At 44.5% G+C, this 15,601-nt stretch overlaps 1 pseudogene; it reads right to left on the bottom strand.

Moving 5' to 3' along the window:
* Positions 1-318: 318 nt before the first annotated feature.
* On the bottom strand, positions 319-15,048 carry LOC146862938 (uncharacterized; annotated as a pseudogene).
* Between the last annotated feature and the right edge of the window lie 553 nt (positions 15,049-15,601).

The raw sequence follows: 15,601 nt of genomic DNA, 5'->3' as shown, positions 1-15,601 counted from the left end.
GGCTTCCTTGCAACTTGTACTCCCATGTCACAGTTTTTGCCTTCTTTTTCACGTTTTCAGATGGAGAATATTTATAACATTTTTCACCTTGAGGCCTGTACATTTGAAACATTAACCCCTTCTGTGCCACGCCCTTTCCCCCTCCTGTGCCGGGCGTTACATTAGTGGGCGGGTTTCATGACGAGATAGTCTCGTCATGGGCACAGCGCGACCGTGCTCCATGACGAGACTATCTCGTCATGGGCACAGAAGAGGTTAATATAGAAGACAATGTTCTATAAAGTGATAAACTGGTGTGGAATTTTGTTTTATTCTTTGTTATCCTTGAGAACACCCAGCATTACTGTGGAGCAACATAAAGATAAGTTGGGCTACTTTAGATAGAAGGAAAAACTTCTGTGAGTGCCAACAATAGTAAATTCTGTGACAAGGGAATGCCAAATGATATCCATCCTGTAAGTGACAACCTCACCAGTACCACAGTTAATTTTTATAGCAGCCCTTTCTCTTGCATTTTTTTATATGTCCTGAAATTCAGTGACCTGGTATTTTGCGAATTCGTGCTCTGAGCAAACTAGGTCCTGCTCTTTAAACTTGAGGTAGGTTGCAAACCATTGTACTAAGAACAGCACACTATCAAAACTATGTTTGTGTTTCTCGAAAAAGTTAAAGACCCGTGCATGCTTAAGCACATTGTCATTAACTGGAAGGACTTTCAAAGCATACTTTACTCCATTCTGGTGACTGCTGCGCACTGCTTCATAGAAAGCTTTCTGGGTTCCTGGCTCAATGTCCCCCCGCATTCTAGCATATTCTTTATCTTTCCACGCACGATGATGCCAACATACAGACTTGAATCTGGGATCGGGCATTCTTCATCTGGGCTGCCGTTGAATGGCTGTATGACATCTACATGAAACACTCTACTCAAGAGCACAACAATTAGTTTGATCATGGCATTATACAGGAGGTGAATGACTGGGTCTTCCCTTTGAAGCAAAAGGTTAGAATTACCAAAAGCAGGTAACACAGCCTGAAGAAATAGTAGACCTCAGTCATAGGGTTCTCAAAACTGTGAACAAGTCTCTTTAACCTGGCCTTGCTAGTTCTGTCACTGTCTGGTGTTGATTGGAAGTATGAACGCAGAGCAGCAAACTGAAGAATCAGTCTATCCAAACTTGTAGACATTCCTAACCACCTCACAGAAATAAATTTCAGCATCCGGCAGTATTCAGAATCAACAAATTGGCAGAATTCAGCATACACATTCTTAAGTTTTGAAGAATAGTCAAACCCGAAGTAGACATCTACAAGCAATTCCTCTATATCAAAATGTTTCAAGCTAGAACAGAAGGGAGAAGCTGCATGGGATGCTGCATTGTGAGCCTTGTGGCATGGACAGACCATGAAATGCACATTAGAATTCAAAAAGAGTACCTAGGTTTTAACCGAGTTATGCATTCCCACATTCACTTAGGCACTATCTACACCAAAGCCCATACAATTTTCCCAAGGAATGGAATACTTTGTAATAACATTATATACTGCAGTAAATATACCTTCAGCTGTACTTTCCTTGCTTAAACATCTCAAGAAATTTTCAGCATACCAAATCCTGCTACATATAAGAAATTTGTACAGTTATGGTGTTCATTTTTTCAATGCCTTGATCATTGCTACCATCAACACACAGACTAAAAGCTGAGGATGTCATATCAGCCACTAAGTTGTTCAACAACTCTGGTGCAATGGCATCATTTAATACACAGGTTGATTTTGTTCTAGCACATGCATAACCCTGCGCGATTTTGAGTCTGGGAAGCATGTCCTTATGAGATTTCCCAAATGATCAGCAGCAGCAAAGGGCACATTATGCTCTGCCAAAAATCCTGTGAATTTCATTTCCGCCTCTCTGGCAAGGGAGACTTCACTGGAACTCTTCTTTGACATGTAGCCTGAGATGGGCTTCATTTTAATCTTTGTGCCCTGAAGAGATGTATGAACTTTACTGCTAATATAGCGTTTCGGATCAAACTCTCCTTGATGCTCATAGGAGACATTCTTCTCACAAATCAAGCAGCGGAAGGAATATGGATCGGTCTTAACAGAAACAATGATCCCTGCAGTTAAAAAGAATTTCCAAAATTATGATTGTCCCCTACGAGTTTTAACCTATGAGAATTTTAAATTAAAGCACTAGTGCAAACAGTAGCTAGGCTGCTTACAAGCACCTACTGACCACGCCTAACGCTGGCTGCTGTAGTACAATACAAAAAGTCTGTGCTATGCATTATGACATTTGCAATAAATTGAGCATACCGGGACCTCCATTCCACTGATATAAAATAGAGAAGTCCAGTTCATCATAGTGTAGCACTCCCACATGACTGACTGAAAAGTAAACTGTTCAGAAAGAGAAACAGAAATGCCCAGGAACACACAATTTGTGGTAGCCTTTATTAAAATTTCTCCTAATACCTGATGCACATAGTAGAAAATATATACTTTCTCCATATAATGAAAGGGAAGCAAACATATGAAAACAGTTGGCATTGTGGTGGTTTGAGTCTTAAAATATGAGTCATTTCAAAACTGATAACACAAAACCTAGGTTGCAGCATGGTGAAGCAAAAAGAACATACATGGAGATAGATATGCTAGTGTCCACACACTTTAAGGTATAAAACCTTATTAAACTACCTTTGTATTGCTCTGCTTGCATCTGGGACAAGTCGAATTTAGTTCGATAGTACCGTGCCTCGGATTTCTTCTCGCTAGATTTACTTTGGCTAGCAGCAGCCTTTCACTTTTTGGAAGTCAAAGCTGAAGTGCAGGGCTCACTGTCATCTGTATCAGACATTATTCTGCCAAGACAGGGAAGGGAAAGAAACTCAAATATGCCCAACATTCAACATGTATGACCAATGGGGATAAAGCATGGTTTTGCCTATCCACAATGCGATCACAGTGAAGCTGCAGTCCAGAAGGTGCTGCCTCTCAAAATGAATCTATGATGCTCCTGAGCTCCCTGTTTTTATTCCACATAAGGACATCGTTTTGACTGTTCACAACTATCTCTGGCATAAATGAAAATCTCTCTTTTCATAAAAGTCAGCATTCTTTAGCCACTTATATGTTCAGACCTTCTGAAATATTAAATGATGCCTTTCGCCAATACTAATGTGTCCATACCTGAGGTACACAGCCAAAGCCCAAATTTAAGAGTTTAGTACTCACAGTCCGCTGGTGTGTCACTGACTGTTCTGCTATGCAGTGTGCAGTGGCTGATCCTGTTCAGTGTAGTCCTACAAAGATTTCTTGGGTCTCTCAAGCACTGCCTGCAAAGATGGTGGACTACGAATATCCATAAAAATACACACAAAAAACGCCATTTGAATTTACTGGTCCAGATTTATAATGAAGGTTTTAAGCGTACATATATGATTCCTGATTGTACTCAATGCAGTACTATAACCCAAAATGCACTATAGCAACACAAAATGTACATTTCAATATGGTGTCAGTCAGCATATTTAACTCAATCAAGCACAACTTAGATCAAGGGAGACATCATGGAAGGAACACTGGGTTAAAGTCGGAGCCATATTAAGCCTGTGCATTGTTCCCAGCTACTGCTCCCTCAATTCTCAGCACCCACTGTGCCACAGCTCAAAGGCAAAGAGAGAAAAAGACCAGTAATACGACCACTCACCAAATAACACCACAGTATACCAAGTCAGCTAGCCAGACCGTATCAACGTAAATTTGCACAGACACAACGTGCTTTAAAAAAAACTTCCCGCAGGATTGCTGTTATTAAAGTGCTGAGCATTGTGATGGCAGGCTTACTATCATGTATGCCTTCACTTAGTACTGGGCTCGTTTTATTTAGCTAACACACTGCATTATTGGGACTTGTAGTTCTCGTTCACAGGCAATATTAAACTTTACCAAAACTAGCCAAGCTTAGGGGTAGGCATGCAGGTACACTCAAACTATTGAAAAGTCTGTGTCAACATATGAGTAAAATGTATTACTTGTGTAGGCCCTCTCTTCTCACAATTAAGCATTTTTGGAAAAATCCTTCTGTACCTTATCAAACAAGATGTTATACACAAATTTCAGCAGAAAAACGTTGTCTCTGCAGAAGTTTAACAAGGGCAAGTACTAGTTTGCAGTTGCATGGTAGCCTGTAACATGATTAACTACAGCCTTAGGACACAGTTGATGGACCATGATAGTTGCTTCTTTTGACATGTTTGCAGGATAGCCTTAGGATACTTATACAAACCACGTGACCTCCACCTCGTTAGCTCAGGTGCCATGCACAGAAATTCCACAAGTAAGAAAAGGATTTTTCAGTGTTGAAATGCAATAAGTCACAGCTAACCTCAAAATACACCGTTCCGATAAAACATATGGTTCGTAATCTTTTGTGAAAACTGTCAGTAGACAAAACACTCATCTTGCTGCAGGACTCCATTATTCACCAGTTATCTTGACATTTGTTATTGCTTGAAAATGCCTGGGTACACAAATTAATTCTGTCTCAACATCATTTAAACAAAGCACCCTAAAGGTGAGCACCAGGAGCAGCCAGGACAAAAGTTCCAAATACAAGTAAATAAAACAAGTCTCATGATCTGGTTGTGAAAAGCAGTAACACAGCTAACCTCAAAATACACAGTTCTGATAAAACATGTGGTCCATTACCTTTTGTGAAAACTGTCAGTAGACAACACACTTATCTTGCTGCAGGACTCCATTATTCACCAGTTATCTTGACATTTGGTATTGCATGAAAACTCCTGGGTACACAAATTCAGCCCCAACATCATTTAAACACAGCACCCTCAAGGTGAGCGCCAGGAGCAGCCAGGACAGAAGTTCCAAACACAAGTAAACAAAACAGGTCTTATGATCTGGTTGCAAAAAGCAGTAACTCACAGCTAACATCAAAATACACAGTAGTGCTGAAACATGTGGTTCATGTTTGCAGCAGGGATATTACCCTCTGCGTCGCCTGCTGAAAATTGCTACTAAACAAAACACTGATCTTGCAAGGAACATTCATGTTCACACTGAAATACCTTGACATTACCTTAACGAACTTGCTGTGTGAACCAGGTAACCCGCCCTGTGACAGAAGTTAGTTGCACAAATAAACAACTTACAAGAACAAAAGAAGGGTTGTGAGAATTAAAGCTATCCTCCTCAAACAGTTTTGGGAATGTGCAACCGTACTTAACATATAACTCCTTTCTGCACTTAAACATGCAGAGCGTACACTTTAGTAGCTGACACATGTAAATCACTGGTACTGTTAATTTAATAAAGAGACTTACCTGCTGCACCTAGGGAAAATTATAAAATAAGGCAGCTGCTGATGTCCTTGCTTGATGAGAATATCTACTCTCTGCTAGTCACACATGCTCTGTCACTCACTGTCTCAGACAGCTGCTGTGCACTCAGCTGCTGCTGTAGTGGCAATGTTGAAGTCAGTAACTGACTCGTCACAACTGGTGAGTAGAGAGGAGCTGACGCTGGTACTGTTGCAGAAGACTGATGGCACTGTGATGGAGCTAAGGCTAAAGCATCACCTGTTCAGCTCTCCCGGGCTCAAAGCACATACTCTTAGACACGTGCTGAGGAAGTTCTGTTGCTCTGGCAACAGCAACAATTCTGAGGAAGGGGCAGGCCCAGGCTGGGGCACATTGAGGCAGGAAAACATTGGACTTTGCAGGCTGGATTATCTGTGTTGCTGGGGGCTGCAAAGAAGTCCCCGCCTCTGGCTCCTCCTTCCTAATGATGCTGCAGACTGGAGCATGCATCACTCCTGGGCCTCTCTCTCTCACATGGTGGGAGTCGATTCAACAGCCCATACAGGATGTGTGAGAGTCCGGGCTGAACCGAAAGCATTCAGAACCTGGGCTGGCCATCAGTGTTGTTGGAGGCAGGTGGGGCCTCCTCCTCCCTTGTAAATGATCATACGGCTACTGCTTAGCAACTGGACCCTAGGGCCTCTCTCACATGGTCTCTCAGACTGTCCCAGCCCTAACAAGATGTGTGAGCAGAGTCTCAACACAAGTGCTGGAGTGTTGCTGGGCGGGCCGGCAGAAAAAAACACTGACTACACCTATTTCCAGCCAGTAGAAGCCCCCCCCCCCCACCTCCAGCCAGCTTCTGCCTGCAAAAGGAGAGAGCATGATGATGAGGACTGAGGGGCCTGAGAGTGACGCAAGTCGTGACGACCCCCTCCCCCCCATAAGATGAGAGAGAGCAGAGCCCTGGCAAAATAGCACCACCTGTAAGTCACTGAAGATAAACCGTCTCAGTATTATGTGCATGATTACTTGCCCCATTTTATAAATTAAGCACAGTGTAAAATTATAATGTATGTGACGTCACGCAAACTCAACTCAAGTAAACATTTAGTTAGATTATCTGATTTATGTCTAATTAGCAAACACAAAGAGATGATGGACAGAGTGCTGAAACTTTTCAGACACTCACCCCCAGTCACAGATCTGGGTTGAATCCATCATCATTCTTTAGCTCACTTTGCCACCTCAGTTCAGACCCAGCTATATGCAAATCAGTCTTGACCCTGTGCCTCATGGGAACAGTCCAGCCCGAACTGCCAAGCCAGGTCTTCCCTCAACCGGAAACAAGCATCCTGGGACCGGTTTCTGGGTAACATTATGTCTAATTTGCGACAGAATCACTCACTGACTCATTGAATAACCGTCCATTAGCTGTGAAGTAAGTTAATGAGTGACGGCTCCTAGTGCTTTCAATCATGCCTGTGCTTAACATAATCCTCAGAAGGATGACGGCCTGGACAGAGCAGCCCTGCTGCAGAAGTCTGAAATGAAAGGATCAGATCTTGCAGTGCTGTGCAGCAGAGCACACAGGATCCATCGAAGCAGCCCGGCGATGCCGGCAAACATATTTATTTATTAACTAACTTACTGGCGTGTGCCCTAGGCTAATGAACGCGTGGCTGGGTCTAGTGCACTGCATGTAACAACTGTTACGCGTCTTCATGGAGCACAGTTATGTGACAACAAGTTACATGACAGTAAGTAACTACTAAAGTGGCAGCAGGCTGCCTGGCCAAGTACTTACTGTCTGAGTCAGTCCTGGCCAGTCAATGGTGACGTTGCGGGCGGGTGAGGCCCGCGTCGACTCTGTGTCAGTGAGCCCGTCAGTCCTCACTGTCATAGTGAGTTCGGTCGTGATCCCTGCGGCGGCGGTGAGCCGCACCGACGTTGAACTCCGCAGCGCCCGGCTGAGGCCTCTCATGCGCCATTAGTTATTCATGCCACGGACACCGGAGACAGAGGGCATATCCCCGCCGGCGTGCAGCACGCCTCCAGTCGAGTCCCCGCAGCTTTCTGAATCTGACCGTCACTTCCTTCAGGACCAGTGCCACCAGGACGTGAGGTCACATCCCCCCACTGCGGTGCCATAGCAGTACGCAACCACTGCTGAGGGCAGGCCCCGCCCGACTGTCTCGGTATTGGGCAGAAGACTCTTCCTCGGCCGGGTGACGTCATGCCTGGCTGTAGTGAGCTGGGACTCAGCCGCGCTGCGGGCGGAATTTCAATGCAGCATAAGCAAGGCTGATACATTGTAGCAGCAGTAGATCATTAAGTGTATACTGACTGACTGAGCCTGTGCTGGTGGCAGCACCCGGGCCGGCAAGTCTGCAGGGAGCAGCAGAGCTGGTGCAGGTGTCACAGGCCAGCACGTGCGGCGCCCTAAGCAGCTTGGCGTGGCCAGTTACTTCAGCGCTGGTACAGCAGAGTCAGTGACATTAAAATGCATTTCAGTCCGGTGATGCGGAACACCACACTGAAATGCGTTAGAGTCATGCCTGATGCGTGATACTTGGCAGACCTGGGCGTGAGGTGGGACGAGTGTTACGAGTGAGCTTGCCTGCGTGCATTAGTGTGCCTGCAGATAAGAAAGCAGAAAAACATGAGCGAAGCCATGGACACACAGGAGGCAGGCAGATGCAGTATGGGCACGATATTTAAAAAAAGAAAAACAAGCTCACCTAACGAGTGGCAGGACCGGTCATTAATTTAAACCAGTGAGTTGCTGCCTGAGCCTCGAAGCACACGGAAAGGAAGAGGGTGGAAACACTGGTTGGGACAGCTGAAGCAGCGCACGTCGTACCTGCACGAAGAGAAACTCAATAAAGAAAAGAGTGCTTACAGACAAAATAACACATACCATGTATCAACTGAAGAAAAGGGGCCAGTAGCCATGAGAGGTTACAAATGAAGACAAGGTGGTACTTAGGAGGGACTAACAAGCTTATTTATGAATCCGAAGTGACCATTTAAGAAGGACACTGACACAAGCCAATGGCAAACATAGGCAGTATGAGCGCGGCTTCTCTTCCCTACTCCCCTACAGCAGTCTCGCTGAGCAGTGCATGCGCGCTGACTCAGGCTCAACCTAAAAACACATGGTACCAACGACATCAAGGGTCGGTAAAAAGTTTTAACGTTTCCATATATTCTGCATGACCTATCACTTTCCAAGAGAAAAAGGTCATCTCCTCCAACTAACAATGATTGGCAAAACCGATAGGTCTGGCACTGGCAATATAATGTGGTGGTTAATTTTTTATTGCAAGCTTATGCCACAGAAAAGAAAAACAATAATAGTAATGTAGCAACCATATGCTTCTAATAAAATGTTTAAATTACAGAAATTTGTGGCTGTTTTACTAGTTATGTTTTAGCGGAAAAGCTTTCTAGTTATGTCACAAATTTTATTACAAATCTTGTTTGGGAAACCAGAATAAATCACGATCTAATCAAGCACTTATTGCAGACAGCTGCAGTGTTGGTAAGTTACTTAAACATTGCAGCATCAACTATAAATAACAAGCATTGGTTATGCATCAGTTTCGCCTATAATGAATAAAGAGCTATTTTCATCAATCATCGTCTGGAAGAAGGAAAGATCTCCCTGACAGATAGCAGGGCAGTGGAGAGGATGTTGGGCAGCGGCCAGAGCTGCTCAATCGAGAGCTGGGATGTTTGAATTTCAGTGGACCTGCGCTACATCCAGGGATTCTAAATCACCTAATCTCTCTGGCTGATAAATTGTTATATACATATGCTGCAAGAGTAAATGGCAAAACTCAATCAAAATATACTTCCGCCAAAGGATGTTAACATATTTCCAGCGGGAAACTGATAAGAGAAGCAGACCAAGAACAAGCATTGGTAAATGCAGGAAAATATTCTACAGCCAATAGAAATGGAGGAAAGGTAAGTGGCACGCACAGGAACCAATGAGAAGCCAGGAAAGACGGGTGTTTAGGTTTATATTAAAAACAATAGATTTCTAAAGGACAGTCAAGCCCTGGTGTTCATTTTTTCAATGCCTTGATCATTGCTACCATCAACACACAGACTAAAAGCTGAGGATGTCATATCAGCCACTAAGTTGTTCAACAACTCTGGTGCAATGGCATCATTTAATACACAGGTTGATTTTGTTCTAGCACATGCATAACCCTGCGCGATTTTGAGTCTGGGAAGCATGTCCTTATGAGATTTCCCAAATGATCAGCAGCAGCAAAGGGCACATTATGCTCTGCCAAAAATCCTGTGAATTTCATTTCCGCCTCTCTGGCAAGGGAGACTTCACTGGAACTCTTCTTTGACATGTAGCCTGAGATGGGCTTCATTTTAATCTTTGTGCCCTGAAGAGATGTATGAACTTTACTGCTAATATAGCGTTTCGGATCAAACTCTCCTTGATGCTCATAGGAGACATTCTTCTCACAAATCAAGCAGCGGAAGGAATATGGATCGGTCTTAACAGAAACAATGATCCCTGCAGTTAAAAAGAATTTCCAAAATTATGATTGTCCCCTACGAGTTTTAACCTATGAGAATTTTAAATTAAAGCACTAGTGCAAACAGTAGCTAGGCTGCTTACAAGCACCTACTGACCACGCCTAACGCTGGCTGCTGTAGTACAATACAAAAAGTCTGTGCTATGCATTATGACATTTGCAATAAATTGAGCATACCGGGACCTCCATTCCACTGATATAAAATAGAGAAGTCCAGTTCATCATAGTGTAGCACTCCCACATGACTGACTGAAAAGTAAACTGTTCAGAAAGAGAAACAGAAATGCCCAGGAACACACAATTTGTGGTAGCCTTTATTAAAATTTCTCCTAATACCTGATGCACATAGTAGAAAATATATACTTTCTCCATATAATGAAAGGGAAGCAAACATATGAAAACAGTTGGCATTGTGGTGGTTTGAGTCTTAAAATATGAGTCATTTCAAAACTGATAACACAAAACCTAGGTTGCAGCATGGTGAAGCAAAAAGAACATACATGGAGATAGATATGCTAGTGTCCACACACTTTAAGGTATAAAACCTTATTAAACTACCTTTGTATTGCTCTGCTTGCATCTGGGACAAGTCGAATTTAGTTCGATAGTACCGCGCCTCGGATTTCTTCTCGCTAGATTTACTTTGGCTAGCAGCAGCCTTTCACTTTTTGGAAGTCAAAGCTGAAGTGCAGGGCTCACTGTCATCTGTATCAGACATTATTCTGCCAAGACAGGGAAGGGAAAGAAACTCAAATATGCCCAACATTCAACATGTATGACCAATGGGGATAAAGCATGGTTTTGCCTATCCACAATGCGATCACAGTGAAGCTGCAGTCCAGAAGGTGCTGCCTCTCAAAATGAATCTATGATGCTCCTGAGCTCCCTGTTTTTATTCCACATAAGGACATCGTTTTGACTGTTCACAACTATCTCTGGCATAAATGAAAATCTCTCTTTTCATAAAAGTCAGCATTCTTTAGCCACTTATATGTTCAGACCTTCTGAAATATTAAATGATGCCTTTCGCCAATACTAATGTGTCCATACCTGAGGTACACAGCCAAAGCCCAAATTTAAGAGTTTAGTACTCACAGTCCGCTGGTGTGTCACTGACTGTTCTGCTATGCAGTGTGCAGTGGCTGATCCTGTTCAGTGTAGTCCTACAAAGATTTCTTGGGTCTCTCAAGCACTGCCTGCAAAGATGGTGGACTACGAATATCCATAAAAATACACACAAAAAACGCCATTTGAATTTACTGGTCCAGATTTATAATGAAGGTTTTAAGCGTACATATATGATTCCTGATTGTACTCAATGCAGTACTATAACCCAAAATGCACTATAGCAACACAAAATTTACATTTCAATATGGTGTCAGTCAGCATATTTAACTCAATCAAGCACAACTTAGATCAAGGGAGACATCATGGAAGGAACACTGGGTTAAAGTCGGAGCCATATTAAGCCTGTGCATTGTTCCCAGCTACTGCTCCCTCAATTCTCAGCACCCACTGTGCCACAGCTCAAAGGCAAAGAGAGAAAAAGACCAGTAATACGACCACTCACCAAATAACACCACAGTATACCAAGTCAGCTAGCCAGACCGTATCAACGTAAATTTGCACAGACACAACGTGCTTTAAAAAAAACTTCCCGCAGGATTGCTGTTATTAAAGTGCTGAGCATTGTGATGGCAGGCTTACTATCATGTATGCCTTCACTTAGTACTGGGCTCGTTTTATTTAGCTAACACACTGCATTATTGGGACTTGTAGTTCTCGTTCACAGGCAATATTAAACTTTACCAAAACTAGCCAAGCTTAGGGGTAGGCATGCAGGTACACTCAAACTATTGAAAAGTCTGTGTCAACATATGAGTAAAATGTATTACTTGTGTAGGCCCTCTCTTCTCACAATTAAGCATTTTTGGAAAAATCCTTCTGTACCTTATCAAACAAGATGTTATACACAAATTTCAGCAGAAAAACGTTGTCTCTGCAGAAGTTTAACAAGGGCAAGTACTAGTTTGCAGTTGCATGGTAGCCTGTAACATGATTAACTACAGCCTTAGGACACAGTTGATGGACCATGATAGTTGCTTCTTTTGACATGTTTGCAGGATAGCCTTAGGATACTTATACAAACCACGTGACCTCCACCTCGTTAGCTCAGGTGCCATGCACAGAAATTCCACAAGTAAGAAAAGGATTTTTCAGTGTTGAAATGCAATAAGTCACAGCTAACCTCAAAATACACCGTTCCGATAAAACATATGGTTCGTAATCTTTTGTGAAAACTGTCAGTAGACAAAACACTCATCTTGCTGCAGGACTCCATTATTCACCAGTTATCTTGACATTTGTTATTGCTTGAAAATGCCTGGGTACACAAATTAATTCTGTCTCAACATCATTTAAACAAAGCACCCTAAAGGTGAGCACCAGGAGCAGCCAGGACAAAAGTTCCAAATACAAGTAAATAAAACAAGTCTCATGATCTGGTTGTGAAAAGCAGTAACACAGCTAACCTCAAAATACACAGTTCTGATAAAACATGTGGTCCATTACCTTTTGTGAAAACTGTCAGTAGACAACACACTTATCTTGCTGCAGGACTCCATTATTCACCAGTTATCTTGACATTTGGTATTGCATGAAAACTCCTGGGTACACAAATTCAGCCCCAACATCATTTAAACACAGCACCCTCAAGGTGAGCGCCAGGAGCAGCCAGGACAGAAGTTCCAAACACAAGTAAACAAAACAGGTCTTATGATCTGGTTGCAAAAAGCAGTAACTCACAGCTAACATCAAAATACACAGTAGTGCTGAAACATGTGGTTCATGTTTGCAGCAGGGATATTACCCTCTGCGTCGCCTGCTGAAAATTGCTACTAAACAAAACACTGATCTTGCAAGGAACATTCATGTTCACACTGAAATACCTTGACATTACCTTAACGAACTTGCTGTGTGAACCAGGTAACCCGCCCTGTGACAGAAGTTAGTTGCACAAATAAACAACTTACAAGAACAAAAGAAGGGTTGTGAGAATTAAAGCTATCCTCCTCAAACAGTTTTGGGAATGTGCAACCGTACTTAACATATAACTCCTTTCTGCACTTAAACATGCAGAGCGTACACTTTAGTAGCTGACACATGTAAATCACTGGTACTGTTAATTTAATAAAGAGACTTACCTGCTGCACCTAGGGAAAATTATAAAATAAGGCAGCTGCTGATGTCCTTGCTTGATGAGAATATCTACTCTCTGCTAGTCACACATGCTCTGTCACTCACTGTCTCAGACAGCTGCTGTGCACTCAGCTGCTGCTGTAGTGGCAATGTTGAAGTCAGTAACTGACTCGTCACAACTGGTGAGTAGAGAGGAGCTGACGCTGGTACTGTTGCAGAAGACTGATGGCACTGTGATGGAGCTAAGGCTAAAGCATCACCTGTTCAGCTCTCCCGGGCTCAAAGCACATACTCTTAGACACGTGCTGAGGAAGTTCTGTTGCTCTGGCAACAGCAACAATTCTGAGGAAGGGGCAGGCCCAGGCTGGGGCACATTGAGGCAGGAAAACATTGGACTTTGCAGGCTGGATTATCTGTGTTGCTGGGGGCTGCAAAGAAGTCCCCGCCTCTGGCTCCTCCTTCCTAATGATGCTGCAGACTGGAGCATGCATCACTCCTGGGCCTCTCTCTCTCACATGGTGGGAGTCGATTCAACAGCCCATACAGGATGTGTGAGAGTCCGGGCTGAACCGAAAGCATTCAGAACCTGGGCTGGCCATCAGTGTTGTTGGAGGCAGGTGGGGCCTCCTCCTCCCTTGTAAATGATCATACGGCTACTGCTTAGCAACTGGACCCTAGGGCCTCTCTCACATGGTCTCTCAGACTGTCCCAGCCCTAACAAGATGTGTGAGCAGAGTCTCAACACAAGTGCTGGAGTGTTGCTGGGCGGGCCGGCAGAAAAAAACACTGACTACACCTATTTCCAGCCAGTAGAAGCCCCCCCCCCCACCTCCAGCCAGCTTCTGCCTGCAAAAGGAGAGAGCATGATGATGAGGACTGAGGGGCCTGAGAGTGACGCAAGTCGTGACGACCCCCTCCCCCCCATAAGATGAGAGAGAGCAGAGCCCTGGCAAAATAGCACCACCTGTAAGTCACTGAAGATAAACCGTCTCAGTATTATGTGCATGATTACTTGCCCCATTTTATAAATTAAGCACAGTGTAAAATTATAATGTATGTGACGTCACGCAAACTCAACTCAAGTAAACATTTAGTTAGATTATCTGATTTATGTCTAATTAGCAAACACAAAGAGATGATGGACAGAGTGCTGAAACTTTTCAGACACTCACCCCCAGTCACAGATCTGGGTTGAATCCATCATCATTCTTTAGCTCACTTTGCCACCTCAGTTCAGACCCAGCTATATGCAAATCAGTCTTGACCCTGTGCCTCATGGGAACAGTCCAGCCCGAACTGCCAAGCCAGGTCTTCCCTCAACCGGAAACAAGCATCCTGGGACCGGTTTCTGGGTAACATTATGTCTAATTTGCGACAGAATCACTCACTGACTCATTGAATAACCGTCCATTAGCTGTGAAGTAAGTTAATGAGTGACGGCTCCTAGTGCTTTCAATCATGCCTGTGCTTAACATAATCCTCAGAAGGATGACGGCCTGGACAGAGCAGCCCTGCTGCAGAAGTCTGAAATGAAAGGATCAGATCTTGCAGTGCTGTGCAGCAGAGCACACAGGATCCATCGAAGCAGCCCGGCGATGCCGGCAAACATATTTATTTATTAACTAACTTACTGGCGTGTGCCCTAGGCTAATGAACGCGTGGCTGGGTCTAGTGCACTGCATGTAACAACTGTTACGCGTCTTCATGGAGCACAGTTATGTGACAACAAGTTACATGACAGTAAGTAACTACTAAAGTGGCAGCAGGCTGCCTGGCCAAGTACTTACTGTCTGAGTCAGTCCTGGCCAGTCAATGGTGACGTTGCGGGCAGGTGAGGCCCGCGTCGACTCTGTGTCAGTGAGCCCGTCAGTCCTCACTGTCATAGTGAGTTCGGTCGTGATCCCTGCGGCGGCGGTGAGCCGCACCGACGTTGAACTCCGCAGCGCCCGGCTGAGGCCTCTCATGCGCCATTAGTTATTCATGCCACGGACACCGGAGACAGAGGGCATATCCCCGCCGGCGTGCAGCACGCCTCCAGTCGAGTCCCCGCAGCTTTCTGAATCTGACCGTCACTTCCTTCAGGACCAGTGCCACCAGGACGTGAGGTCACATCCCCCCACTGCGGTGCCATAGCAGTACGCAACCACTGCTGAGGGCAGGCCCCGCCCGACTGTCTCGGTATTGGGCAGAAGACTCTTCCTCGGCCGGGTGACGTCATGCCTGGCTGTAGTGAGCTGGGACTCAGCCGCGCTGCGGGCGGAATTTCAATGCAGCATAAGCAAGGCTGATACATTGTAGCAGCAGTAGATCATTAAGTGTATACTGACTGACTGAGCCTGTGCTGGTGGCAGCACCCGGGCCGGCAAGTCTGCAGGGAGCAGCAGAGCTGGTGCAGGTGTCACAGGCCAGCACGTGCGGCGCCCTAAGCAGCTTGGCGTGGCCAGTTACTTCAGCGCTGGTACAGCAGAGTCAGTGACATTAAAATGCATTTCAGTCCGGTGATGCGGAACACCACAC

The sequence above is a fragment of the Triturus cristatus genome, chromosome 2_2 (genome assembly GCF_964204655.1).
Source record: "Triturus cristatus chromosome 2_2, aTriCri1.1, whole genome shotgun sequence".
NCBI classification, from domain to species: Eukaryota; Metazoa; Chordata; class Amphibia; order Caudata; family Salamandridae; genus Triturus; species Triturus cristatus.
Note: the sequence above shows the minus strand (reverse complement) of the source record. Positions and strands in the feature narration are given on the sequence as shown.